General features: G+C 47.1%; 1 long non-coding RNA gene across 1 annotated transcript in view; it reads right to left on the reverse strand.

Moving 5' to 3' along the window:
- Positions 1–2,917: 2,917 nt before the first annotated feature.
- LOC115276393 overlaps positions 2,918–25,955 on the reverse strand; it is a 27,460-nt gene continuing 4,422 nt past the window's right edge. Inside the window, exon 2 of the long non-coding RNA XR_003901913.1 lies at positions 2,918–3,561. This is a non-coding gene — a long non-coding RNA (uncharacterized LOC115276393). The remainder of the gene's footprint in view (positions 3,562–25,955) is intronic.

The following is a 25,955-nucleotide window of genomic DNA, read 5'->3' on the forward strand; positions in this document are numbered from 1 at the left end:
ATGTCCCTCACATCACCCAATGGGAGTACCAAGCATGGTTATACCTATAAATACCTTTCTTTAAAAGGGTGCAAAAATTGACTGCAGTCATCGATATCGCTCTTGTGAGGTAGGCAGTGCATTCAGTTGAAATGTCTGGACTCCTAGCCTTTGCCAATTGCATAATGTACAACTCTCCAGGGGATGAGGGCTACCCTATTTCCTGTCTCTCCAGACCTCATCTCCTTCTCCCTCCCATCCTAGCTCCCTCTGGCTACCTACAAACCATTGGCTGTTTGTTCAGAGCATCCATCTACGGAAGGAGCTGAGAGAGCCAGTATAGCACAGCCTCTACCCTACCAGCTGCGGTGAACTCAGGCAGCGAAGCGGGACAGTGCCAGTCCGGGTCACACAGCCAATGAATGATGTGGTCAGAAAAAGGACCAGGTCCTTAGCCTCTTGCCATCCATATACTATCTTTCCAAGGAAGGTGAATCCCCAGTTGGAAGAGAGGCATGATTCAAAGAGCTAACCCTGTGGCTCCTGGGTGGCTTAGTCATTTCAGTGTCCAACTCTTAGTTTTGGCTCAGGTCATGATCTCATGGTTCAGTTCATGAGCTCGAGTCCCGCCTGGGGCTCAGGATTTATGGCATGGATCCTGCTTGTGCACTTGGGATCTTCTCTTTCCCTCTTTCTCTGCCTTCACCCACACCTGCATGAGCACGCGTTCTATCTCTCAAAAAAAATAAACAAAAAAAGAAAGAAAGCTAACCTTGAGTGAGGACAGCAGAAACATGGAAACAGTCCCTTCCTGGTCTTTCTTGACTTTGAATTTAAAGTCTATTGGGGAAAATTTGTTCTCATATATGTAGCAAATATATGTGTATACACATGCTTCTATGTGCATATATGTATCCATGTGTAGCATGGATAAATCCTAAGATGTGTGTGTATGTAGAATTATTGTATATTATTATATATGTTATATATATCATTGCATTTATGTGTTTGGCATACATATGTATATATGTGTATTTTAAATATGTATCTATATTTTGTATATGTACATACTTTAAATATGCATGTACATATTTCATATACATATATACCCATGTATATATTATGCATATGCATATATGTATTCAGACATGGCCTGGTCAGCTCTTGCGGTTGGTTCCTGAAGTTTTATTTGCATGAAGAACCCGGTGCCTCCTGAGTAAGATTTCAGCTAATGAAACTTGCATCTCAAAGTGTCAGCTAGGTTGAAGAAGAGTCAGTTTGCATTGGAGAAGGATGAGGCCGGGCACTGCCTAGAGGGCTACTGTTGGGAGTACTTCTGCCCTCTCTTCCCACTCTCCAATCCTAAAGATCCCCCCTCCCCAAAGATGTCCTCAGATGGCAGATGCTGGAAGAAAGGGTCTGCAGCAGCTACAGCAAAAGAGCAGAGGGTTCTACCACTTTCGGGGAAGGGAGCGCAGCTCTCCCACAGGAGAGCGCCATGGCGGTCTTGGATGCAGGTGCACAAAGAAGGGAAATTATTTGTTCTGAGAAAACTGGTTAAGGACTGAACCAAAGACATGACCTGCGTGTGCCTGGGCCTTTCAGCCAAATCAGCCCCACCCCCCACATACACCCAAACACTAGCCTCAGCTGTTGATATGCAAGGGGGTTCCTTCCTCACCCAAGTTTGGAACCAACTGAGAGAAACAAGAGTCGGGCAGAAGGAGATGAAGGTGTCAACCTTATTACTTCTATGAACTGAATGTGCATCCCCCCAAATTCACCTGCTGAAATTCGAATCCCTGGCGTGATAGTATGTGGAGATGAGGCCTTCGGGAGGTGATTAACTCATGAAGGTGGAGGTCTCATGATGGATTGGTTGGTGCCTTTATAAGAAGGGACACAAGACAGCTCTCTGGCCTCTACCATGTGAGGACACAGGGAGCAGACGGCCCGCAACAAACCAGGAAGGGGGCCCTCATCAGAACCTGACCATGCTGGACCCTGATCATGGGCTTTCCCAGCCTCCAGACCCATAAGAAAGAAATTTTTGTTGTTTAAGCCATCCAGTTTGTGATATTTTTGTTACAGAAGCACAAACAAAGGCGTTACCCAAGAGGCTGGGTGGGAAGGTGTGGCTTAGGGATGCAGCAATAATGAGCGTTCTAATGCTGAATTCCAGAATTAGGCCAACTCGTCCACCCAGTGATGGGCAGCACTGAATGATTACAAGGCCCTCAACAGAGACTAAGTCTGCCCGATATAGAGGATGGCTTAGCAGAGCAGAACAGAGCTCTCTGTGGGCAGCTCAGTCCCAAAAGAGGCAGAAACTGAGCCAGAACTCAATCCCTCTTTCAGACTATTAACAGTCCTTCATAAATAAGGATCACATACATGAATGAATGAATAGACTTCTGAGTCAGTCAGAATGGTCAAATGTGGGTTAAAAATCTTAAAACATGTTCTGAAATTCAAAATAATAAAACTATCAAAAAAATTATTAAAATGCCTAGGCACAGGGAAAATGTAAAAAAATCATGGTACATCCCCTTAATTGGAAAAATATGAACTCTAAAAAGCACATGGATGAAGAACTTGTGAAAAGGAAGATAATGTACTACAAGATTAAACACAAAGGTCCCACATGTACAGAAATTAGCAAAAATCTTCAGATGTTTTTCTTTTTGCTTCATATCCCTCTTCTTTAGATTCCACGTGGTCTATAATGAAACATGATACTTTTATAGTTCAAAAGTTAACTTTTCTTAAAAATTAGGTCATAAATCTAACCAGAAATTCTGAAAATCAAACCAAAAGACAGACTTGGTTGCCAACTTCAATATTTGCTTTGAAATAATGACTAGATGGGAAAAAAAAAGAAATACATAGATACAATAAATCTCATTAACCCACCTCAAATAAAATTCTGTTTCTAAAGTTGGTTTATGTATTTATTCACTTCACTTTAGTATGATTCATCATATCACTTAAAAACTGAGACATATATTTTATAATTCACAAAGTGGCTCACAGACCTGATTGTTTTCAGTAATGAAGAAAAGTACATCTAAGAAAGGTTGATGTGGCAGCCAGCCTCCAAGGTGACCCTTGCCAATTCCCTCCTCTTGGTATTCACACACTATGTCATTCCCTCCCCTTGAGTGTAAGCTAGATTCAGGGTGACCAGTCATTGTGGTCTGCCCTGGACTGAGGGGATTCCCAGGATGTAGGACTTTCAGTGTTAACTTAGGAAAGTCCCCAGCAAATGAGGATGCATCGGTTCCCCTCGATGGATTTAGTGACTCACTTAAAAAAAATAGAATACAGCAGAAGAGATGAGTGATCAGTTCCAAGATTATGATATGCAAAGACTGTGGCTTCCATGCAATGCTTTCTCTCATGCTCTCTTGGTTCGCTTGTTCTAGGAGCAGCCGGCTGCCATGTCACTGGGCAGCCTTGCAGAGAAGCCCACAGGTGTGAATCTGGAAACAGACTTGAAGTCAGCTGACAGCCAGGTGGTTGCAATCAGAAGCAGAGCCTTCCTTTGGCCTTCAGATGACTAGAGCCTCCGATGATGCCTGACTGTAGCGTTGACAGAGAGAGAGAGAGAGAGAGAGAGACTCTGAGCCAGACCCACCTTGCAAAGAAACTGTAAGATAATAAATGTTAATGGTTTGGGGGAAATTTGTTACACAGCACAGATAACAGTTGTGATGGCATCAGAAATCCAGTCTAAGGTGTAAGTTATTTTTGAACCTAGGATATAGTTTCTTTGGAATGAGCTTTATCACCCAAACCATAACTATTCTCCCCACACACATTTATATGAGTGTCCCAAAGCATCGCCTTATCTTGTCCCAAATCACCCCACACCATTATGACCATTCAGACCAGGTTCTGACTTTATGCAGTCAAATGCTCTATCACCAGGTTCTGACTTTGTGTAAGCAAAAAACCAAGACTTCCGGGATGCTGGGTGGCTCAGTTGGTTAAGCGGCCAACTTTGACTCAGGTCACGATCTCATAGTATGGTTTGTGAGTTTGATCCCCACATTCAGCTCTCTGCTGTTAGCACAGAGCTTGCTTCAGACCCTCTGTCCCCCTCTCTCTCTGCCCTTCCTCCTTTTGTGTCCTCACTTTCTCTCTCTCTCTCATAAATACACATTTAAAAAATAAATAAAAATCAACCACATCCCAGTGGGAAACAGTCCCTTTCTTGTCTGCCTCTCCCCAGCCCCAGTGGGGGATGGCACTGATCATTGCTGTGATTGCTGTATCAGTTGATCACAGTTTTACAGAATCATATGATCAAAGATTCATAACATTAGGGAGAGCCCACTGAGATTTCTTTGATTATAAATTTCACAATGGTAAGAATTCCATGCCCAATTGGAGAGGAGGTCCTTAATACCTTTTCCCTCCCGCCCAAGAAAAGCTAACAGAGACAAGAGCCATTGAGGTCTTTCATTTTTAACTTTGCATCATGGAACTGTTCATCATAGAGAAGTAAAGAAAATAATATAGCAAACCCATAACTCTTGTAATCATCTCTTATCTTCAACAATTACAAGGCCAGGGATTTTTTCATCTCCTGCCTCCCTCCCTCCGCCCTTACCATACACTTAACCCACACCCTGACCCTTTGAGTTATTTTGAAATAAGTTTCAGACATTATATCATTTCATCTGTAAGTACTTCATTACGTATCTCCAAAAGATAAGATGAGAACTTTAAAAAAAAATAAACATAATCACAATGCCATTTAAAAAAATAAGTTCTTAATGTCATCAAGCTTCAGTCAGTGTTTTACTCCCTCCCCCCAATCATCGCAGGTTTTTTTAAATGTTCATTTATTTTTGAGAGAGAAAGACAGCCTGTTTGCATGAGTAGGGGAAGGGCAGAAACGGGGAGGCAGGATTTGAGGGCAGCTCTGGGCTAAGAGCGGAAAGCCCAATGCAGGGCTCAAACTTAGGAACCATCAGATCATGACCTGACCCTAAGTCGGACACATGACCAACCAAGCCTCCCAGGTGCCCCTCAGGGTTTGTTTGTTTGTTTGTTTGTTTTATAGTGACTTGGTGTGTTCAAGTCAGTATCCAAACAAGGTCTACCCGTAGCTTTTGATTGATCCGGCCCTTAAATCTGTTTTAATTTATGGCTTCTCTCTCCATCTGCCATTGCCCCCCACCTCCCGTGCCCTACACCAGCCGGACATTTTGAGACCATCTTTCCAGGTAAAAGGTGCTACTTCCTGATTTGCAGTAGGGACTCATCTCTCCTGATAAACAAATAGCAACATACCAGAGCCCCTCGTTAGGATATAACTTTCCGAGGCACGCTTGAACTTGGGTCCGTGTTAAAGTCTCAGAATGTATCAAAGACACTCTGATTACGCACTGTACTGGAGGAGATAGAAGTCAATTTCACACTACAGTTGGTATAACAACTTTTTTTAAAGAAGTCACGATTGGGGGACATTCTACGAAAAGTCAGTAAATATTTTGCTCCATTGACACTGCCCTTGGTATTGCTTTTAAATAATAAATATGAAAGGAGAAAGCGTTTCAACAGCAATACACATTGGCTACCTCATGGTGACAGTGACCCTTCTTCCTAAAGCTCCTTATGTTTCTTATTTTCTTTCTATGAAGTGGGATAAAACTAATAGCTTCACAGGACAATTCTCCCTGAGGCTTTTTCCCCAGGATTTCCCAAGCTGAGGCACATCTGTGGAGGGCTGGTGTGAAGTGAAAACACAGGGAGTAACTGATATCTGCGAATTTATTTAGGTCATCACGATGCTATTAACCGCAGGGTTTTGACAGGATTGCTGTGAAATCTCTTCCCCAGGCTGGCGTCACTTAGGACCCAGGAGGAAGCACATTCTCCAGGCCTTTTTACTCTTCAGACCCTTCCCCCTGGGCGTGCACTTCACCTCTGCTCTTAACACCTGACCAGACCAAGTTGGGTACTGTAAACTTGGAGGTGTGAGCCTCATTACTGCCTTTCCTATGGTGCATGCCTGGGATTTGTCCAGCATCGGAACAGGCAAGAGTTCAAAGCAGATGGCACCTTTTCATGACTTGAGTCAATTAAGGAGGGATTCCAAGCCAGCCTTGAAGGCCAAGCTGCCAGAAGAGGCCCTGGAGCAACAGCTGGAATAAAACTAATAAAAACAACTACAGAGCAATTTGTGAAAATGTCAAGGCCAGCACAAACACGTGACCCTCGTAAACCTTGAGGTGAACTTGGAGAGGTTGGCCCACCCTGCCTTGGGACTGGCGAAGGAAGGACGGAGCCTCTCTGCCGATTCTCAGGTCTTTCCAGATCTCCGTAATGCCTTGCTCCATTGCCCCAGTCTCTCCCGAAGCGGCTGGCCTAGTGGATCAGGCAGCTGGGCCGTCCTCTCTTTCCTCTAGGTAGAGCCTTCTCCCACCCAGCACTCCCTCCTGCCACGAGTGGAAGTGAATGTTCCCAAGGTGGCAGAAGCTTGCAAGGCCAGCAGCCTGTTGAAGAAAGAGCAGCTCTAGAGAGGGTGATAGATCCATAGCTCCTCAAGCCCGTAAGAGACACCCAGGACCTAAAATAAGTAAATGTTACGATTCCAGGCACACAGCAGTTCAACCTCTCTTCTTCTCCTCCCTTCCTTTAAGTAGTGCAGGCTGTACTCACCACTGTTTACACAAGAGAAATGCCTCTGTCAAGATAAATGGCCTTTCTTAAGCTCACAGCTGTATAAGCTGCAGAAAGTTACAGAGGTGATTAATGGATGAAGGCGGCCACTTAGCTTAGATAGACACAGAGAAAGGGGCTGCTCAGATCACGGTTTTGTTACTACTGTAGGTATCGAACCAAATGACAATTGATTTCAGGACCCCTAAAGTCAATCAGGTGCAGATGAAGAAAAATTAACCGAAATTGGAACCGGTGAAATGAGGGAGATTGGCTTTTATTTGTTTTATTTATTGAATTAATTTGCAAATGTGTGGTTTCTTTTCAAGTGCTTTCACTCATGGGAGGATGTGGTTCTCCTGGGGGGAGGGGCAGGGAAGTGTTGGAACCAGACAGCAGTGGCTGACAGGGAAGGATGCCCACATTTGCAGCCCCCCATGACAGCACACTGAGGTTTGCTTTGTGATCAGTCACAGAGTTGTACGTTTTTGGTCTTGTACATTTCAAAGTGTGGATAATGTTTCATCGTTATAGATAGGTATTTTTTTAAGATTAATAGTCCTAAATAATACAGAGATTTTTTTTTATAGTTTATTTATTTTTGAGAGAGAAAGAGAGAGACAGACCATAAGTGGGGGAGGGGCAAAGAGAGAGGGAGACACAGAATCAGAAACAGGCTTTAGGCTTTGAGCTGTCAGCACAGAGCCCGACACAGGGCTCAAACCCACAGACTGTGAGATCATGACCTGAGCCGAAGTTGAACGCTTAACCAGCTGAGCCACCCAGGTGCCCCCAGTAATACAGAGATCTTAAAAGAGTTTTGCAAAAGTTTATTTTTAAGTACCTTCCTCGTATGGGCACCTCTAAGCACTCCCTGTTCCTTAAAGTGTGTCACTCAACCACCTGCCCCCAAGTTATCTGGACTGACTATCCTGGAAGCAGAGAGCAGGAGGCCATCAGTCCAACTGATACAGACTTGGAGGAGGGAGTGGAGTCCGTGGTAGTGGCATCTCTGGAACCCCTTGGCCAAGCCAGAAAGCCAACGATGGTTTTTTGCACCTTCCTTTCACATACTGCGCACCCCAGACACAAGATGACCAGCGTCTCTCCCACCCACTGTCCTCCTCCCTGCTGACTTCTGAATATGGCCCCTGACTCCATCTTGCCCTCTACCCATTTGTCTTCCTTTTTTTTTCTCTTCGATATTTTTCAATATTTCTTAAACACCAATGCAACTATTTAACAAGAAGCTCCCTTGATGAAAGCCCTTACACACACACACACACACACACACACACAGCCTAGCTCCATAGCTAGGTCTAAAGCTGTACCTCCCCACTCTCCCCTCCCCTGTGTGGACCTGTTGCCCCCACGCCTCCAACCTGCTCTCCCTTCCCAAAGGCCCCATGCTCTTACACACCTTCTGGTCTTTGCTAATTTTGTCTTCTCTGCCCAGCGGGCCTATCGGTCCCCTTCTTCCCCTAGCTAAGTCCCGCTGAGATGTCACCTCACCTGCCTTCCTCTCCTGCTGCCCAAGACCCTGTAAGCCCTGCCCCCACGATGCTGTCACCACTAGAATGACACATGACACGTGTTCTTATGGAGAACTACTTCACCAGATGATAAACCCCTTCAGAAAGGGACAGTCGGTGCCTTGTTTCTGTTTGAATCCCCAAAGCCCTGCACAGTTTCTGACACGTGGGAAGAAGTCAGTAAATGTCCCTCCTTTGAATTTCATGGACTCTAACAAAAGCCCAATAAAACCTAATACTTGGCTCCTTGGCTTTGGCCCTCTTACCAAAACTGCTCTCTTTTGGTTCCTTTCCAGTTGCGGTGAACGCTTGATCATTTCTGGCCTCCGAGACACTGCTGCCTCAGCCCCCTTTCCTTGCTGAGCCTCCTGCCACCAGCCAGGCTTGAGCCTCAACAGCCAGCGCTTGTGCCCGCTTCGATAACCGTTCCCTGCGTCTCCTGGCAACGGCGGCCATGACCCAGGGCAAGGTGAGCACGGTCACTGGAGAATGTTCCGTCTTTGCCAGTTGACGAGGCTTCTCTGGTCACCTTCTGAAGCAGCACACAGCAGGCAGAGTTACCCTCACCTGCAGCAGAGCTGTCTGTGGGGACACTGACCTCCCTGCCGACCAAACCGTGTTTCCTTACATATACCTCCGCCATCTAGACTCCTGTCTCCCTTTTCTAGGTCTCAACTTCTCGGAGGTTGCTTTTCCAGCCAGGGAGGGCAAGGAAACGTCCCAGAATCCTTCAGTCGCACTGTCTCTGGGGTCGTGCACTGCACTCTGGCCGTTCAGGGGAGCTTGTGACTGAAAACAGGTTCACTGCATTCAGTGGGACAAGCATTGGGCCCGTATCTTAAAAAATGAAGATAATGGAGAGCACTTGGAAGCACGCCCACATCATAAAGGATCTTCGGTTGGGGTCAAAGTGGCATGGAAGCAACTTAGAGATCAGTAAGCCCACACTCCCATTTCACAGACAGGAAACCAGGGCCCAGAGATGGGAAGGGGCTTGTCCAAGGTCTCACAGCTGGCTAATGCAGAGCCTGGCTTCATTCGAGGATTTTACCAGCTTCCATGTTGCTTGTAAGGGGATTGGCTTCTGGTCCCGTGGAATATTTATTGAAAGTGCACATCTGACCCCTTCGCAGAGCTGAAAGTATGTGCGCTGCCCCCGTGCCCTTGCAGCGGTTCTACTTACGCCATGATTTCTAAACCTGCACCAGACTATTTCTTAAAATACAGAATCCCGTTCCTCGTGTTGATGTTTTCCATTTCAGTAGGATGGGCCTTGAGAAGCTGTCATTTTTAACTCTTCCCTATTTTTTGTAAGGCAAGATTTTAGGACCCCTAGGCCAGCTGCCCTTTGTAGGTCCTTTCTCACCTGCAGATAATATGAAGTCCATCACATGTGATTCGCTGGCAATCCATCACTCCTAATGAAAATTTTTAAAGAAGATATAATCATAAGTGTGGGTGTGTTATCTGGACTTCCAGCAAGAAAACAGGCTTCCAGAGAGACTATGAACGTCACTCAAGGTCACCACCGGACTGCCTCCATCAGTAGGACAGCCCAGGACTTTTAACTTGCTGACCACGAGGTGATGCTGTCCTATAGAATAAGCAGCAAAAAGGAGACCTGTGACCCTGAATGACTCAGCCATCGCCCTGCAAGGTGAAAGTCGATTGATGTCCGTGCAGCATCTCTTCACCCATGACAGGAGAGCGATAATGCTTGCCTCCATTTCAGGTGACAGAGATGCTTATAAAACGCCCACAGTATAAAAGTGTTAAGAGAAGACAGACTGCCTTTTTAAAATAACTCAGACATGATATTCCCCCGTAAGTGGTTGATCGAGTAAAATTTCCATCGAGATCCAGCATGGTAATATGAACTGGGAGAGCACTGACATCCTAAACCCCTGTTCATGTCACTTGGGCTGAATGTGTGGCCTCACTCAGTGTGGCTACTTCAGTTTATAATTTATTGAAATCAGCCTAATACCAAGATACAACTTTCTCAGGTCAGTTCATTTCCCTTCGTCTCCTGTCAAATCCAAAACTCCATTATAGACCTTCCAACACGGAAGGTGCCTCTGTGGGAAATGTCACAAACCTTCTCAACGATAAACATAGATACAGGAAACAGGGAACCAAGGGCTGGCTGAGGACAACTGTTTAGTGATGCAAAGAAGGTTCCTATAATCACTGTGGACCCCTTGGAGAGCCTGTACATTAGTTTTCTACACTACCTTTGTCCCAAACCCCTACTAATCTATGAGCTGATGGGAAAACACAGGGTCGTTCAGTAGAATGCCTTAGAACTGACAGCTTAAGAAAACTTTGAATAAGACTTAACTTAGATGTACAAGATTTCAATGGCTACCATCTCCTGAGATTTAAGATCCAATAATGCTGAAGTTGTTTTTGTAATTTATTCTGTGCCTCCACTTCCAACCACGTGATGCTCATACTCGGAGCTCCCTACAGTTTTTCCACTGGTCCATGGGATGAAAAGCTCTCACTGATCTTCACATACATTAGTGGGAAGCCACAGAGAGAACAAGTATGCAGAAATATGGGGGACAGAAAGGTCAGGAAAAAACGGAGCCCAGGGACAGAACAAAAAGGAGCAAAGCTGACACACAGTGAAACAATAAAGTCATGTATGGAGACCAGAGAAGGAAATGCAGAAATACAGAAGGAGGCTGGAGAAGGGAGGGGACAGTAGGATACCTACATTTCAAGGAATTCATATGCCAGTTAGATGGCAAATGCAAGAAACAGTTCTCCATTCCAGATTGTTTTAAGTGGAGGCAGCAGGAGTAGAGGTGAGGGGTGATGGGGTTGGGGGCTGGGAGGAAGAGTAAAGTCATGCCCGCCATGTGCTAACTGCCCATCACAGCCTCGGACCAAGGAGGCTACGGCACCCCGGGGCCAGGTGAAGTCAAGCTGACCTCAAAGAGTAGCATCAACATTGCGGCACATCTGCACATGAGGCCCCTGACACTCTAGTTTCCGAGTCCATAGGGAACACAGGCCATGGCATGACCCAGGCCAGTTTGCAGAAGGAGAGAGAATTCCCAGTGGGCAAAACAAGTGAGGGTCTTTCCACCGAGGAGATCAGAAACCTGAAGGGGCCACCCAAGTCTTCAGAAGAAGTCATTTTGTCATTATACATAGCATATACTCAATGATCACAGAGCGGTAGCTAGAATTCTTCGTATTCTGTTTCCTACACTGGCTTCTCCTTGGGCTTCTCATCCCTTCCTCCATCACTGTGTGCTCCTCAGTGTTCTCAGGCTTCTGTCCTACAACAAGGGTTCCTTCTGACCTTACCAGAGGGCCTTGCCAGGTGTCCATTCATTCATCCATTCATTCATTCATCCATTCTTCATTCATCTTTCTTTTATGCATTAGCAACTTTACACCATAACACCTCTTTTTTTTAATTTTTTTAATGTTTTCTTTATTTTTGATACAGAGAGAGACAGAGCATGAGAGGGGGAGGGGCAGAGAGAGAAGGAGACACAGAACTGGAAGCTGACTCCAGGCTCTGAGCTAGCTGTCAGCACAGAGCCCGACGCGGGGCTCGAACCCACGAATGTGAGATCTGACCTGAGCGAAGGTTGGAGGCTTAACCGACTGAGCCACCCAGGCGCCCCACCATAACACCTCTTGAAAGTTATACTACTTTGTGACTCCTTTCATTACAAATATAAATACCAACTCTTGTACTCAAAAACTCACCAAAGAGATAATAAACAAGTATTTCTTCATCAGGGTTTCAAACAAAGACCATTCACCGATTTTCTTGACACAGCAGTTTATTGTAGGGAATATGTTTTGGAACAAATTTATATTGTAAGCCATGTTTGTGTAAAGCCAAGACATTTTGTTTTGTATATATATGTCCCATGAGAGGATTGAAAAATAACAGCATCGGGGCACCTGGGTGGCTCAATCAGTTAAGCACCTGACTTTGGCTCAGGTCATGATCTCATGGTTTGTGAGTTCGAGCCGCATGTCAGCCTCTGTGCTGACAGCTCAGAGCCTGGAGTTTGCTTTGAGTTCTGTGACTCCCTCTCTCTCTGTCTCTCCCCTGCTCACCTGCACTCTCTCTCTCTCTGTAAAACACAAACATTAAAAAAGAAAAGAAAAAAATAACAGCATCTGTGACTCGGTGACCTATTGTGTGCCTGAACTATTTGCATATATTTTGAATCACTCTCATGGTTAAATTTATTTTACCCCTAGAAATACTTTTCTGGGCCACAAATTTATTTTTAACCCTGTGTGAATACAGAAGTCATCAAAAGGTTAAAATATTGAGCAAGAAGAAAAAAGAATAAGTACAATAAAACTTTAAAACATTACCTTTTCTCTATAAACTGGATTGATTTAACTTTCAAACTGTGCTTATTCTTTTTTTTTAATTAGGTAATCTCTGTGCCCAACATGGGTCTCAAACTCACGACCCTGAGATCAAGAGTCACATGGTCTATGGACTGAGCAAACCAGGTGCCCAAATTGTGCTTATTCTTTAACTTCATTTGTTGCCATTATTCAATTGATATACTGTTTTATCTGTGAAAATTGTTTGGTGTCTTGGGATGGGATACAACACAATTTTTCCCGTTAAAATGAATAGAGGTTTGTTGGTGTTTTTTCCACGTAACAGCTTTCCGCTTAGTTGCAGAATTTTCAGTACATTTTATAGGCACTTAATGGGAGATGAGTATACTATGTTCACGGCACCCTAGGAGGCACGGGAAAGACAAAGACAAATTGAACCCAGATCCTGCCACCAGCTCATCATCTAGTAAGAGACACTGATGGGTAAACAGGCAACTGAGCAGTAAGATGGATGTTCTAGGGAGGTGCAGGATACTTAGTGCAACCGGAAGGAGACGGGGAGCTCTCAGTGGACCTATGATTTCAAGGTGGGAGACAGTTCAGGGCTTTTGCTTAGTCTTCCCTCCTTCAGCAACGCAAAGATACTTGGATCTTATCCCCTTAGTACCTTGCAGGTTTGGTTGTTAATCTGTAATAAAGTAATTCAAGGGTGAAGAGTCATCCAACTGTCTGCTAGGCAGCTCCATGGATACCTGGCGCTCAACTCACTCAAAGGCCAATTTTTGTCCTCACCTACGGATCTGTGTCCCACAGCTGTCCGATCCAGAAACCTAGGGGACATGCTTAGCCCTTCCCTTGCCCTTCTCCATCCAATCTGATTCCCAAGCCCTGTCAGTTTTTCATCCTAAACTTTTCAGAATCTGCCTACTTCTCTCCATCCCTTTACCACCATCCTGTTCTTCCTTTCTGCCCCTGGGCTCTTCTCCCTTGCCCCTAAGCTTGGCTCCCTTCTGTCCATTCTTCTGAAAGCAGACAGAGTGGTATGCTAAAGCATAAATCTCTGTCTCTTTCCAGGCTAAAAATCTGGAGGGCTTGCTGCTGCTCTTAGGATCAAGGCCGTGTGGAGATCTGCAGCCCTTTCAAACTTGACCTCAGCTTTCCCTAATTTGCTCTTCTTTCGGTTTCTTCTAGGAGCTTATTCTTGCAACTCTGGACTTTGCACTTGATCTTCCCCCTTCCTGGAACATCTCTCCACCCTTTTCCCCTCCTTGCTTACCTCACTTCTCCTCAGCTTTGTTCTCAGCCCCTCCCTGATGCTCTGACAGGGTAAAGGACCCCCGTTTCATTTGCTGTTGCAGCACCTTTTAATTCTCCCGTCAGAGCTCTGATCACACGGTATTGCAATGGATTCGTTTCCTCCCCTTGTAGACTGTAGGACTGGGAAGGCAGGCGTCATGAATGTCTCGTCATCATTACAGCCCTACTGCCAAGTCCAGAGCTAGTGTACAGTGGAGGCCCAGTCTACTGAATGAATGAATGAATGAATGAGTTGCTTCCTTTATGAGTAACTACAGAAAGTTACCTGTGGGCTTTACCTTAGGAAATCGATTGTTAAGAAAGACATGTAGACAACAGTGGCAGACAGGTGGGGAGGTGTATCTGAAAGTGCCTTATCCCAAAGTGGGCTCTTCTTGGTCCCTAAAGGGCTGGAGCACAGGTCTGGGCTCCCTCTGAGGTCCCTCTGCTTCCTCTCCACATCGCCTCCCTACCTCCTCCAAGGACAGGGCCACATTCTGACCCTTGCTATAATGTAACTACTCTCCCCAAATCTGAAGACCCTTCTGTGAACATCTTCCTCATTCCCTTCATGTTCCTGGGCTCTCCAGAGCCAGCGTGAGGACTGGTGTCTGCTTCCGGGAGCAGATCTAGGAGCCTGACACTATGTATTGTTGAGTGAATTTCCTCTGCACCAATAAGTTCTAGAAAGAACAGTAAAAGATCCATTTAATGATAGGCCAGATGTATAAAACCAAAGCAATAATATGTGACTTTTCTGACAACCAACACTTTCACCGGTCAGATCTGGTTCCCCCTTTAGGAGTGAGGGAGGGACATTCTATATCAGAGCACAGGTGCGGGGAAAAGGGGGCTTCTAATCAGACTCCCTGAGTTGGGAGAGCAGAGAATCAATCTGTTGACTTCTGCTCTTGCTTTTGGAACCCCTGGAGACTGTTTAGAGGAACTCTTAAGAACTTCCCTATCAGCACCATAACTAATTTGTGGTTTCCCAGGCAACTCCCCCTCGGTAAGTAATTCAAACTGCTATAAACTTTGTGGAGAGAAGTTTGGCAACTTAGCGGCCCTGGCATTTTCCTCCTCGTTCTCAGCTCCGTTCTTGTCCCTCCATGCTCTGCTAGGCAGGCCCGACACATAATTTGTGGGGCCGGTGCAAAATCAAAATACAAGACCCCTTGTTCGGAAAGTATGAGGAATTTCAAGACAGTGATAGCACCAGCGTGGGGTTTTTGGAAGGATGGGGCTCTGTGCGACCATACAGATCCCGTGTCCTTGATATTGGTCTTGCTTCTCTCAGTTGGAGCTGGATTCTGCAAACGACTTTTCTGACTTCTTTGGTGTCGTAGTTCTGATTAGGTTCGGTCTGGGAGGCCTTTGTGGATGGGAGGGGCAGGAAGGAAGAAAGCATTTGTATACTTCTCTTGCTTCTGGCTACATCTCCTGAATCAGTGGGGCACCCTTTGGTGGCTCCAGCCGCTGCAACAGTGGGGTGACTATGTTTCCACCATTCTGCAGGGACTCTGGTAATGACATCTGTGGTCTCAACCTCAAGCACAGTCTTCAGCACCGTCAGCAGTGAACGGGTCCTGGGCTGTGGCAATACTGCCCCCTTCACCTCTTAACTCCACCATCCTAAGGCTGGGATGGCTTCCTACAGTTTCTAATCTAGGGGTTATCTCAACCTCCCCTTTCTGTTCCTTTAGCCCTTCCAACAATAATAATCAGTCCCTAAATTAGGTCCCTTTTTTTTAATTTTTTTAATGTTTTATTTATTTGATACAGAGAGAGACAGAGCATGGGGGGCGGGGGGCAGAGAGAGAAGGAGACACAGAACCGGAAGCAGGCTCCAGGCTCTGAGCTAGCTGTCAGCACAGAGCCTGACGCGGGGCTCGAACCCACGAACGTGAGATCTGACCTGAGCCAAAGTCGGAGGCTTAACCGACTGAGCCACCCAGGCACCCCTAAATTAGGTCCCTTGATTGAAATAATTAGCACGGTTTCTAGTCTCCTGATGGGACACCAGTTAACAGAGTAGCCAAATTCTTAAAATTCTGTCTACCCGTTGACCCAGTTATGCAAGTTCAAAGGATTTATACTAAGGGTGTAATCAAGGAGTTGGAAAAGATCTAGCCAAAATACTGTTTATTGCAGTGTTGTCTGTAAGAGCAGGAAGCTGGAAATAACCTAATTCCAAAATATCCGACAACGTACCTGTTAACAATAATGACATAAGAAAGACAAATATTAATGGAGCAGAAGGTAATATAAAATCCAGAAATGGACTCAAATATAAACAGAAATTTTTTGTGTGGCAAAAGTGGTATCTTAAATCAATACATAGCAAAGACATTACAAGAAAGATAGTTACAGACCAATATTCCTCATGAACATAATATAAAATTTCTTAACGAAGTATTAGCAAATAGAATCAAGAGATACATGAAAAGGATAATAGATCATGGCCAAGTGGGGTTGACTCCAGAAATGCAAGGCTGATTTCACATTCAAAAATAAATTTAATTCACTGCACTAATAGAATAAAGGCCATAAGGAAGCATATGATCATCCCCATAGATATAGAAAAAGCATTCATCAAAATTTAGGATAAAAGCTCTCACCAAACTAGGAATAGAAGGGGACTTTCTAAATGTGATAAAGGGTGTCTACAACCTACAGCTAACAGCTAACATCCTACTTAATGGTTATGGTTTCCTAGGCAACTCCATCCACTGCAGAGTAGTTCAAATTGGCATCAACTTTGTGGAGAGTAACGTGGTAAGGCATAGCCAGCCGCTGTTTACCCGTTTGCTCATAGGTAAGATCAAGAACAAGGCAAAGCAATGCCCACTGTCCCTACTTTCAATTTTTTTTAATGTGTGTTTATTTTTGAGAAAGAGAGAGAGGGCACAAGCAGGGGAGGGAGGGAGAGAGAGGGAGACACAGAATCTGTCAGAATTAGGCTCCAGGCTCTGAGCTGTCAGCACAGAGCCCCATGCGGGACTCAAACACACAAACCGTAAGGTTGTGACCTGAGCCGAAGTCAGACTCTTAACCAACTGAGCCACCAGGCACACACCTCCCCATGACCATCCCTACTTTAGACAACATTTTACTAAACTTTTGGTTAGTACAGTGAGGTAAGAAGAGGAAAGAGAAGGCATAAAGCTCAATAAGAAGAAGAAAAACTGTCTTTATTCAGAGATAACATGACTACACATGTAAAAAAATGAGATTCACACCCGGGATGGGAACAACTGAATATTAGTTGGAGAAAAGTTAAATGGGGTACACACTTCACATATTACACCAGGAAAAAAATTTAAATAGATCAATAAAGTCATAAAGGCTCTAGAGAAAGCCATGAGACAGTTATTTTATAATAAGAATATGGAAGGCCTAATTATAAAATAACATCTAGAAGTATAGAAAACTGAAAAATACAATAACTAAAAGAAATTTCTGCATGGCACAAATAATAAACAAAATTAAAAAGCAGATGACGGGCTGGGGAAAATATTCGGATCCATACTCACAGATAAAAGGCTAATGTTCTAACATAGAAAGACTCCATAGGGGAAAAGCCACTGGTCTGAATGAAAAAGGGTAATGGCTGTGGATTAAACAAAGAAATATCAAAAGCTCTTAAACACATGAAAAGATATTCAATACCTATCACAAGAGGTTGAAAATTAAGAGCACCCTGAAAGGGACATCTGGGTGGCTCAGTCGGTTAAGTATCCAACTCTTAATTTTGGCTCAGGTCATGTTCTCACAGTTCCGTGGGTTCAAGCCCCTTGTCAGGCTCTGCACTGATGGCACACAACCTGCTTGGGACTCTCTCTTCCCTTCGCTCTCTGCCCCTCCCCCACCCACGCTCTCTCTATCTCTAAGTAATTAAAAAAAAGCACCCTGAAATATCGTTTTTATCAAACAGATTGGCAAAGATCAGAGACATTTTTAACCCACTCATTGATGAGGAACGGGTACTTCTGGAACTCACTCGTTGGCCGGTATAAACTGGTACAAACTTCGGGGACAGCAGATTGACATCTCTCAGAATTACAGATGCAGGTATCTTTTAACCCAGCATTTCATTTCAAGAACTTCATCCTACAGCTGCTTTGCCCCAGTGCAAAAGAAGGTTATTTATGGCAATAATTTTTCAAATTCCAAAAGACTCAAAGTAACCTAAATGCTGAGCAGCAGGGAACTTGTTAAATAAATTAAGGTACATTTATATCAGAATTCTATGGTCGCCCTTCAACATGAGGAAACTACATGTATTAATTTCTAGTGGTCCTCCAGATCTATTATCAAGTTAATAAGGTACAGAGCACTGTTAGGATATTAACCATTGGTGTAGAAGGTGAGCAAGATACACGTATTTGCTTGGATATACGTAAAATATCTCGGGAAAAATATCTCACCAAAAAAATGGTGCAGGGTAATACATAGTTGCTTCTGATAGCTAAGGGACAGGGTTGGGAAAGAGATTTTTCATTACACAGCTGTTTAAACCTTTTTACTTGAACCATGTGAATGTTTACCTATTCAAAAGATATTCTCTTTTTCAATAATGTAGAAGAATGTAATGAGGAATATGGAAATATCCACAGAAAATTGTTAGCTGAAAATGAGATTTAAAAATGTACCACCTGATCTCACTTTTGTTTAAAATGTAGAGCTGTGTGGGGGCGCCTGGGTGGTTCAGTTGGAGAAGTGTCTGACTTTCGCTCAAGTCATGATCTCACAGTTTGTGGGTTCGAGCCCTGCTTCGGGCTCTGTGCTGACCACTCAGAGCCTGGAACCTGCTTCAGATTCTGTGTCTCCCTCTCTCTGTCCCTCTCCCAGTCATACTCACTTGTGTGCTCTCTCTTCCTCTTTCTCTCTCTCAAAAATAAATAAAACATTAAACAAACAAATGAATAAATAAATAAATAAATAAATAAATGCAGAGATGTGCGTAACTGAGTTCACTTATGCCGTCTTAGGCTTCCATGTGGGATCAGCCCAAGATGTGAACGGAGTTTATTATGCCCAGAATTGGGGGGTTTTCCTCTCTAGCTCTTTTCTGGAGTTTCTTCCCTTACTTTCCAGCACTTGTGGGCACTCCAAAACTTACCCTGTGCCTCATCAAGCCAATAAGGCTGTTGGCTTCCTATGAACATAGAACTATTTTAAATGGCACAAATTAGGACCTACCCCCAGGTCAAAAGTCATAATAGAAAATTCTCAGGTCCTTCCTATCTTCCAGATGCCAGCTGTATGCCTGCTTTTGTTCACCCTCCAGGGGCCTCGGGTAACTGTTCTTTATATTTTGACCAGAGTTTATTGCATCATCTATAAGGACTGCTCCAACGAGAGCTTTCTCGGTCATACTGGACATGGACCCAGAAAGATTCCGGCCCCCTCCTTTCTGGGCACCTGGAAACACCGTGCTTCCTGTTCTCCTTGTGGCTGGGATGGTGACATATGAGATGTAAGTAGAAATTATGACTTGAGTGTTCCAAATGGTGAATGGTTCCATCAACCTGGCTCCCAAATTAATAGAGACCCCAGCCAACCCTTGTTTAAAATGCATTGTGAGCAAGAAAGAAATCTATTGTGCCATGCTCTCTCCTTTATGCAGAAACGCCCAACATCCTCACAAGTGGGCAAAATAGCCCAGGGCAAGCCAAACCCATGGCTGTGTCCTTGCCTATCGCCCTCACCCTTTGCTCAGCACTAGTGTGGAGTAGGAAGGAACCTATGTGTTTCATCTTGCTCCCACACACAAACTCAGGTGGCATCAGGAGATGTCACAAGCCAGTGTGCATGTCCACAGTTTAACTGCAGCCACGGCAGAAAGAAGTCACTCTTGGCCTTACAGCGTATTTACAGGTAATGGAGCACGTAGGCATCTGAGCTCTGGACCCGAGTCCTAAGCTCCAGTACCCACTTTGCCACCATGGGAGCTTGGCTTTTGCATTTACCCTCTCTGAACCTTAACTTCCTCATCTCTACATCAGGAGTGCCAGGACCACACAGTGCATTTTGGGGTGCCTGGCATATACCAGGGCTCAAAACAATATGGCTGCCTATCCTGTTTACCCAACACTCAGCAAATTTTACTGAAAGCTTATTTTCTGCCACGCACTGTTCTAGGCACTAAGAATACTTCAGCCAAAAAATAAAAGAGTAAACATTTTAAAAAGAATACATCGGCCAACAAAACAGTTTGTACTTAGCAAGAGACGGGCAAAAAACAACAAATATCATAAATAAACACACTGTGTAGCAGGTCAGAATATGATAAGTGACACAGAAAAAAAAAAAGCAAATGTAGCACAGGCAATCACGGGAGTAATAGAACAGGCTGGGCAGACCACCTTTATTTATTTTTTTAATTTTTAAAAAAAAATTTTTGAGACAGAGAGAGCAAGAGAGTGAGAGCACCCAGGTGGGGGAGGATCACAGAGAGAGAGACAGAATCCCAAGCATGCTCATCACGGTTAGCACAGAGACCCCTCATGAGCCTCGAACCCATAAAGCATGAGATCATGGCCAGAGCCAAAATCAAGAGTCGGTCGCTCAACTGAGTGAGCCACCCAGGTGCCCAGTGCAGATCACTTTTAGTAAAAGGCGAAAGATTTATACGATCTGAAGAGAAACCAGAGTATTGCAGATCACTTTTAGAAGGGGAGAGCTGAGCAAAGGCCTGGAGAAGGTGAGGGAGTGAACCATGCAGAACCCTTTGGAGAAGAGGTTCCAGGCGGAAGAAAGAACCATTACAAATAAGGTCGAAGTGTAACTGGTAAGTTCCCCAAGTAGCGAGGTGGGCAGGGTGGCCCCAGTAGAGTGGGAGAGGGGTGCAAACAAGAGTGGAAGTCAGAGAGTCACCTTCTTGGCAGATGGAATTGCCTCATCCCCATCCCTGTTGCAGGCGCTTGCACAGTTACTCCTAGTGAGAGGGGCGTCACTGGGGACTTGTGAGCAGAGCAGTGATGTGACCTGACATGTATGTCGGAAGAGCACTCCCGCAGTCGTGTTGAGAAAAGAAGGCAGGGCAAGGTGGGCGCACAGGGAACAGCTAGGCCACCGTGGTTGGCAATACAAGAGAGGCAGTTGGTAGATAAAGTGACAACAGGGGCCGGATTCTGGATTTGTCTGGAAAATACAGCTGATGGGAGTTCCTGATGGATTGGCTGTAGGGTATACATAAAAAGCATAATTAAAGATAACTCCTCGGTTTTTTTGCCTGAGCAACTGGAAGCACAGGTATGCCTTTCTCTAAGATGGAAGGCTTTCTATGGAGCCCTTGTGGGGAGAAATAATCAATAGTTCAATCCGAATATGTTAAGTTTGAGATGCCTGTTAGATACTCAAGTGGAAATGATGAGTTGATGGCTGGAGAGTCAAGTGTGGAACTCAAGAGAGAGGTCTAGACTGAAGATAAAAACTTGAAGTCATGGGGGCGCCTGGGTGGCTCAATAGGTTAAGCCTCCAATTCTTGATCTCAGCTCAAGCCTTGATCTTAGGATCATGAGTTCAAGCCCCGTGCAGGGTGCTCAGTTGGTTAAGCGTCCGACTTTGACTCAGGTCATGGTCTCACAGTTTGTGGGGTTGAGCCCACATCAGGCTCTGTGCTGACAGCTCAGAGCCTAGAGCCTGCTTTGGATTCTCTCGGCCCCTGCCCCTGTTCGTGCTCTGACTCACTCTCTCTCTCAAAAATAAACATGGGTGGGGGGGGAAATGGAAGTTATTGGCAGATAGAAGTTAAGAATTCCATCACCAAGAGACTGAGCATAGGGGGAGAAAAGAGCCAAAGAACAGGGCCATGGGGCCTCCTGACATTTAGAGAGAGGGCCAGGAGAAGAAAGCAGCAAAGGAGATGAGAGAATTAAACTCCTTTCCCTAAAACAGTTTCTCCTCTTTGCTTCTAAGATGCCATATTCTTATGTTTTCCCCCATACCTTCCTGGTTCACTCCTTAGACTTCTTTGCTTCCAGTTACATGAAGGGAAATAGCTAATAGATTCGGTAGGATGGGGGTCATTTGTGACCTTGCCAAGAGCCATCTAAGTGGCCTAAAGATGGTGAAAGTCGGATTGGCATGAGATCAAGAGAGAATAAGAGGTATAGACACACGGGCAACTTTGAGATGTTTGTTGCCAAGAAAAAATGGCAAAAGGAGTAACACTGGAGGGGGAACTGGGGGCTAAGGAGATATACACATAAACATACTTATACATATAAAGGAAGGAAGGAGTAGATTATGTTTCTGTGTCAATGTGAATTATTTAGGAGAGGGGGGACAACCAGTGGGGAGAAGATGAGATAATTTCAGGAGTGACCGTTTAATTGGTCACGACGAGAAGGGATTATGGTGCCAAATAGAAGGGTCTGCTTAGACAGGGACAGGGACACTACAGTCATGTGACAGGAAGGAAGGCAGAGTCAGAGGCGGGTAGGGTGGAGGCCATAGTGGTGGGTAGACGAGGCAGGTCTTGTGAAATTGCTTGTGTTTTTATTTTCCCAGTGATTAAGAAGCAAGGTTTTCAGCTCAGGGTGAGGAAGGGGAAAGGTGTGGGGTGTTCATGGATAGAAGGTGTCATTTCAGAGCTCGGGAGAGTGAGCTGACTCTGGAAACGCAGAAGGGCCGTGTTGAGAGCCCGCCTGAAATTCAGGATCAGAGAGTTAGTGACCACAGACAGCACCGCTGTTTTTGTCCAGTGTGTTAAGCTGGATGGACTCAGGGTTTTGCCGGGTGGGTGGCCCCCAGAAAAAGAAACGAGGGGTGACTGGCGATACAGTGATAGAGGATAGTCCATGAGATCTACATGGGATAGGAGGGATGTGAGAATCTAAGGACAGTGGAGAACGGTGAAAAAGTAGCTTGAAGGTTAAACTAAGGTCGAAGAATGGCTTAAATGGAGTTATTAGACTAAATAAGGTGGAAGGGAAAGACATAGGTCGGTCAGGGAACAGGATGTCTGAAATGAAAATAGCAGGGGCGGTGGTGTTATTTAGAGGTGAAAAAGATCCAGGGTACCCACATGACAAAGGTCCAAGGCAGGGCGGAGGGGCACATGTGTGAGGTCTCAGGTCCTTATTCCCAGAGGCTACTAAGTTCCCTGAAAACGTTACCAGGGGTGCGGTGGAGGCGGACGCCTGCCCGGGAGTCAGGTGTAGAACAAGCATCTGGTGGTGTGGTCTCCCGGCTCAGCTCAGACAGGCCCAGCAGCTGGGGGCTGCGGCTGCGTGGACAGGGGAGAACTAGTCCACCTTGAGTAAGAGTCCCCAGCGGGGGTGCACCTGTTCCGTTCTGAATTCCGCTCTCTGCCATCTCAGTAAGCCTCTTTCCCTCCTTGGGCAGCTGAGAGGCCAGTCGGGGTGAGGGATTGATTCAGGGTCAGAGGGTCAGAAGCGGACCTCCAGGATGTTCAGTCCCCCTCCTCCTCTACCGAAATACCAAGGCCGCGTTTTGGATATTTAAAAGAACATTTAAAATGCCCTTGTTTGTTTCCGCCTCTGTGCACCGTTCTCGATGAGGAGGACAGGGAGCTGGTAACCATGGCAGTGGAGCGCGGAGCTGTGGCGAAGAGGTGGTTTTGAAATGGGGGTGAACTTCAGGCAGGCAGCACCCAGGGCTCACCCTCATGGCCTCCTGGGAGCTCTTTGTTACCAAGACAGGCGGAATTCTTCCCTGCTGGGAAACAAGCCTTGAAAAAAGGTTTTGTGGGCCTGGACTCCACAAGGAGAGGGGCTCTGCCTGAAAACCCTGGGCAGCAGGGAACTTCGGGCGCCCTGTGCTAACCGGGGACAGGCTGTGACAGCAGATTAGCCAGCCCTGCAGCTCCTTGGATGCCCAGCTCTTACACACGGTCTCTTCTCTCACTAGCCATCTCTGGACAGGTGGCCACTCATGGGGGTGGCCCAGAGCCCTGGCCAAAAGGGCAGCCAGGCAGGGCCCTTACAGGACATCTGGTGCCAAGAGGGGAGAGGAAAAGGGAGGCAGGGATGGAGGCTGTCGCCTCTTCCAGACTCCGGGATGGGGAGCCCCAAGAGCCTTTCTTTCAGGACCAAGTGCTCCAAGTGGACACAGCGCAAAGGAGGGCAGGGCAGGGCAAACCCGGGCCACAGCTCGGGTCCAGGGAAGTCTCATGACTGCAGTGTTTTCCTGCAGGTTTCCCAGCTGCTGGGGGGTGGGGGGGGGCGGGAGGCAGCGTGGGGCGGTGGGGGCGCAGGGGAGGGAGGGCTAAGAGGAGGAGGGAAGTAAACAGGAGACCACAGAGAGAGCCAGTTCCCTGCGTTCAGAGAACACCAGCCGCCTCCGGTCCCCGGTGGGTGGTTTTATGTGTGGAAATGAAACTGGGAGGGGAAGGGAGAGAGGGAAGGGTAGGCACACACTTCTCTGTGTTATCCACCCACCTCGCTTCTTCCCGCCCCTCCAGCCCACTCCCCTCTGGGGTGAGGGGGTGGGAGGGAGGCGTTCACCGAGCGCCCACCCCCAAGTACGCGTCGCTGGTTCAGCATTCTGTGAATCAGACACTGTCTCAGCAGCTCGTCACCTGCGCTCAGGAGGGGGACGGGGGCGGCCTTGGACTTGGGAGAGGGGAGGGGAGGTTGGGTAAGCGGAAGACCCAGTCCTGGCCTGAGCTCCGGGTGACGGCCGGGGCTGGGAAGAAGGGGTGCCTGCTCCCCAGCACCTACACACATCCCGACCCGGCCCCCGGGGGTGGGGCGGTGACTTGGGGGCACAACTCGAGCTGGCATTGGCAGCAGGGGAGGGGACAGGAGTGTAAGGCCGCGGGAAGCGAGGGGGTGCAGGGCGGGCGCAGGGCGAGCTGCTGCCCGCCGCCTGCCCGCGCGGGGTTACGCGAGGTAACCGCGAGCCGGGAGGAGGAGGGAGGCGGCGGGGGCCGCGGGCCGGGGTGTCTGGCGCTCGTTGGACAAAGAGATGATGAAACGTGAGCGCTATATTTACCAAGGGGGTGGAGACGGGGAGGGGGGGTGGTAAAAAGGACAAACTGTTCCACAACAACCACAGGAAACACAGCCCATCTGACTCACCGGGAGGGCCGCTCCGACCCCTCGAGGGCTTAGCCCCGAGGCTGGGCTGGAGGCTGGGCGGCTGGAGGGCGCGGATGCCCCCGGGCAGACCCAACCGGGGTGCTAAGGCTGGGGGCGGGGGGTTGGGTTGCTTTACACAAATAAAGACACCTTAGATCCGAGGGCTGCGTGCGTGCGCACGTGTGCGTGTGTGGCTTTTGTGGGGCAGGAGAGAGTGCGGAATGGCAGGAATGTTTCCTAACCCCGTGGCCCGACCGTCGCGGCAGAGATTGCCTGCAAACTCTGCGAACAGGATTCCTGCAAAGTCATCTTCTCCCGCACAGCCGGCCGGCCCGGCCAGCCCCGCCCGCGGACAGCAGCACCCGCCTCCTTGCTCTCCCCGCGCTCCCGCCCCAGCCCTGCTCACGGCGCTCAGAGTTGGGGTGCGGTGCGGACTATGTTTAGAAGCTGATGTCATCCTGACACCCTACTCTGCAGTGTTCCCAGGGGAGACCGCAGGGCAGGTTTTCCTCGTCTTCGAGGGCGTGGGGGATGCGGAAGGTGCCTCTACCCGCCCCACCCCCGCCAACACACACACACCCCGCTACCCCTACCCTACCCGAAGAGTTAAAAAGAAAAAATGCAACCCCATAGAGTTATGAAACAGGGTGAGGGGAGCAAACCCTAGGGCTTGGGCCTCGAGGGGCCGACAGCCGGCCCCCTCCCCCACCCTCCACTCCGCCAGCCTTCCCCACCTCCCGCCTGGGTGCGGGGGCTAATTTCAAGGTTAGCTCACGTGGGCGCGGGCGCCCGGAGCTCCTTGCACGAGTTTGGGGCGGGTTCCTCATCCCCCAATCTAGGGCAGTTTGTTCAACTGCAGGAAAGGGAGCTTGATGTTCCAGCAGGGAAGGGATTTCTGAGAACTGGGGCTGTCCTCAGATGAACTCGGCTCCTCCGGCTGCTGCTGCGGCGGCCGCCTGCGGAAGACTTTTTAAAAGGGCGATGCCAGGCCGCGGCGCGCAGCCCGCAAGTGGCTGAGCCGCCCGCCAGTCTGCGGCCCGAGCCGAGAGCCCGCCCCCGAGCGCGGGTGCTGTGCGCGGCGCGGCGC

The sequence above is a fragment of the Suricata suricatta genome, chromosome 13 (assembly GCF_006229205.1).
Source record: "Suricata suricatta isolate VVHF042 chromosome 13, meerkat_22Aug2017_6uvM2_HiC, whole genome shotgun sequence".
In the NCBI taxonomy this organism is placed as follows: Eukaryota; Metazoa; Chordata; class Mammalia; order Carnivora; family Herpestidae; genus Suricata; species Suricata suricatta.